This window comes from Dromiciops gliroides, chromosome 3, assembly GCF_019393635.1.
Source record: "Dromiciops gliroides isolate mDroGli1 chromosome 3, mDroGli1.pri, whole genome shotgun sequence".
Taxonomy (NCBI): domain Eukaryota; kingdom Metazoa; phylum Chordata; class Mammalia; order Microbiotheria; family Microbiotheriidae; genus Dromiciops; species Dromiciops gliroides.
In genome coordinates this window covers 356,386,836-356,391,148 of record NC_057863.1, presented here as the reverse complement: position 1 = coordinate 356,391,148, position 4,313 = coordinate 356,386,836, and positions in this window count along the sequence as shown.

Genomic DNA, 4,313 nt, shown 5'->3' with positions numbered 1-4,313 from the left:
TCAATATGATTGATCTGTACACTTTTGGGTGGAGTCTCTCCCATTGTTTCTACACACACTTGACATAACTTTGGGCCAATGCCGCCACCTGGTGTTCAAAGAATGTTGTGCAGACCTGCTGCTGAGCCAAAAAAAGTTCCTCAACTATGAAATATTTTTATTATTTTTTTTATTAAAACCTACTGTGTGCCCACACTGTGCTAGGAGTTATATAAGATACACAAGGAAGTTTAAGCAGGCATCTGGGCTCTAAGTTTGGAAGATTATAATTATAATAATAGCTAGCATTTATATAGTGTCTCTAGGTTTGAGGCACTGGGCTAAGCACTGTACAATTATTACTTCATTTGATCCTCGCAACAATCCCAGGAGGTAGGTGCTATTATTTTCCCCACTTTACAGTTAAGAAAACTGAGGCAACCATTATTAAGTGACTTGCCTAGGTCACACACAGCTAATAAGTGCCTGAGGCCTATTTGAACTCAGCTCTTTCTCCCTCCAAGCCAGGTGCTCTTACCCACTGCCATCTAGCAAGTGAGTTGCAAATATTCTCCCATTTGATCCTCACCATGAACTGAGAGGTAGGAGCCATTAGCATCCCCACTTTACAGTAGCAGGAGCTGCTGGTGAAATAGCAGTGAACAACACAAGATGATGTCTCATGTTGGGCTGAAGATGGGCTCTCCTCAGAGGATCATAGATTGAGTTGGAAGTCATCTAGTCATCATTTGAAAGATGAGAAAACTGTGCTCCAGAGTAGGGAAAGCACCCAACTTAGTAAATGGCAGAATTGGAATTCCAATCCAGGCCCTCTGCCTCTGAAGCCAATGCTTGAAATCCATGTGAAAGAGGAAAAAGTATATAGAGACTGTGCACACGTGTGCTTATGTACCATACATGTGTGTAATCCACACGTGTAGATGTGTGTGTATCCATTTTATGCTTACATATAGGTGTACATTGAAAAAAAAAACATTGCAATTTATAGGTTGCACTCAAGTTTAGACAGGGCAGATTTTAGGGAGAAAGTATAGGCTCTATTTGCATTAATACAAATGGTCATCTAACTCCTCCTAATGAAATGCTAAAGTTTTTATGTTTGTTTTGGGTTTGGAGTTTTTTGGACTATCAGGCCAAAAAGTGTGGCTCTTGGTATGGAAATGCCTTCCGCTGATGGAGACTGGCCACGAAGAGGTCTTAGAGAGCTGCCTGGGCCTGTGAGGCTAATTGACTTGCCTCAGGTCACACAGCCTATGTTAAAGAGAGGTCTTCTGGCCCCGGGCTGATGAAACCATCTGAAAGGGATATAATCAGGATTAACAGAGTGAATATTCACATCAATGATGCCAAGGACCTTCAAAGTATTCACATCTTCTTCCCTGGTGAATATAGAGTAGCTGCTTAGAAAAACTCTAAGGACACAGCTAGGTGGCACAGTGGATACAGCACAGGCCCTGGATTTAGGAGGACCTGAGTTCAAATGCAGCCTCAAACACTTGACATTTTTACTAGCTGCGTGACCCTGAGCAAGTCAACCCTCATTGCCCCGCAAAAAAACAAAAAACAAAAACCCTCTAAAGGTCCCCCAGATGAGGAAGCTGGCCTACCATGGACCTTACCAGGCATAAAGACTGCAATAGAACTGGGGAACTAGGCCTAAGGCAGGCTGAGGAGAGGGCACTCAACCCAACATAGGACCGTTCAGATGAGTATGAGGATTTCTTTGGTACCCTCCATGGACCAATCCACAGCAATCACAAATCTCAGGACCCCAGAGCCAATTAATTGCCTAGGAGAGGTGAGGGGAAACAAGGGAAGACTCAAAGCCGGGGGCCTCAGAAATCCCTAAACATAGGGCTGCCTTAGGTGATATCAAGTAACTCGAGTATTCTGCCCCTACTTTTTCCTCGTGCCACCCTGGCAGACCTTATACGACCTTATATGTAGCCAAGCAGGAAACCATTTATAAGGAATGTTTTCAATAGCATGGGAAAGCCCCCTCCCCCTCCCAAACCTCTCTTTAACCTAAGGGCTATGGTGTCTAAAGGGTAGGGTTATTCACTTGGGTAGTGCAGTACTGTCTCCAGAAGTGCCTCTATGATGTACGTTACCTGGGAGAGGTGACAAACTAATCCACCAACCCCCACTAACCTAAATTGGTTTATCTGATTAGCCAGCTGTGACTTAGCAGGGATCAAGGTCCTGAGGGGGAAAATGGATAATTCAGGGTTTGGGGGGGTATGTCCCCATAGTGGGGGCCAGTTTGAGGGTATTGTATTTAGGAGCTTGGAGTAGGGGAGAGCATGGAAAAGAAAGAGAAAGGTAATGGAGAAGCAAAGCCTGTATAGACAAGGTAGGGCTGTCTATAATACCCTTTCCTTCAGCCTCTGCACCGCACCCCCCCCAACCTATGCAACTACTCGGGGCTCAGAACCTGAGTGTGGTGATTCCAGTCTCCACTGGGACTCCCCGAGAGTAGCATCCAGGTGGAAGAAATCATCAAGGGGGCCTGGCTATATTAACATAAATCTGCATCTCATTTGCATCTACCTCCAGTCTCCCCACGTTGTGATGCATTCTCAGGTTCTTTATAAGTTCAATTCTAACTACGCTATCAGGCAGTCAGAGCTTCTCTGGGCTCTGTTCCTTCTTGCTGGACCTCAGTCGCTACCTTAGAATTTCTGAGCTAGAATGTGGACATTGGATAGTGGGGACTGGGGGAAAGGGACACCTACAGAGGCTGAGGCAGACAGTGGGGAGGGGGGTCACTGGAAGCTTCCTGGGCCCAAAGGAGTCAGGAAGACTCTGGGAACTGAGAGAGGAAGATCAAAGCTTCCTCCCTTCTGGGTCTCACATCCCCAGAGAGGTCACCCAAGTGCCAGTCCCTATCCCAGAGGACAGGAACAGACTAGGGGGAACCTGCCAACTTCTACAGCAGGTAAGTCGATCACCTGGAGGGCAGAGATCGGGAAAATGGGGCTAGATCTACCAAGGACAAATTTTCCAAGCCCAGATGTAAGGGAATCCTCTGAAAGGGTCATTCTGCAGTGTATGATGTATTTTTAAGCTAAGTATTTTTATGTCCTAGGCTACTATTTAATAGTCACACACATTTATAGAGTGCTTGGTTGTTTCCAAAACACTTTCCATATATTATCTCATTTGATCCTCACCCCCCTCCAAATATTCTGTGATATAAGCATGAGAGCTATTGTTCTCCTCACATTACAGAAGGAGAAACCTACTTTAATTTGCTTAGTGGTAATAAGTGTTTCAGAGAGGTTTCGAACTTATGCCTTCCTAACTAGAGGTTCAGCACTCTGTCCTCTACAAAAGGGCTTCTTAAACTTTGTCTACTCTCCACCCCTTTTTGGTAAATTTTTACACGACCCCAGGTATATAGGTACATAAAATATGTATACATAACCTTTTATTGTTGCCAAAGTTTTCACGACCCCCACGTTCAATTACATGACCCCACAGTTTAAGAAGCTTTGCTCTACAAAACCTAGCTACCTACTCATGCATCAGACAAGAGGAAGCAGAGATATTTGGGTGGGAGGGACTTTAGGACCTTACAGGACATATGGCTCTGGCTGAGGCTGCACAATTTGACAGTATGTGTAAGGATTTGTTCTGAGCTATTCTGCTGAAAGCAGTTTGTAACATCCCCAGACTCAAGAGGACTGAAAGGAACCTTAGAGAACATTTCATCTAAGCCCCCTCATTTTAGAAAAGAGTAAACTGAGACCCAGGAAGGGAAATAGCTTTTCTCGGGGTTACATAGCTAGTGAATTAGGTAGAATTAGGTAGCATTCGAACCCAGGATCTTTGAGTTCCCATCCATGAGAATCATCATCATAATAACTCATACTTCTATAGTTTGCAAACTTGATCCTCACAACTATCCTGTGAAGTAGGTAGAAGAAATAAGTATTATTCTCATTTTAGAAGATGAAAACACTGAACCACAGAGAGAAAAAAAAATGGCTGGGGAGGCAGTATGGTTCAATGGAAAGAGCTCTAATTTGAAGCTAGAGGAGCTGAGTTCAAACTCCAGCTCTATCACTTACTATTCCTATGATCTTGGTAAGCCTCCTCGGTTCTCAGTTTCCTCTGTAAAATGGGTTGGGGGGATTAGACCACAAAGGAGGTTCTTAATTTGGGGTCTGTTAACTCTGTAAAAAAGTTTTTATAATGATTTCAATACAACTGGTTTCCTTTATAATCTGAGGGAAATTAATATTATGCTATTTTATTAATAACCAATTATTCATTTGTGATTCATCCATTTTCCTCCTGTTTTCATCAAG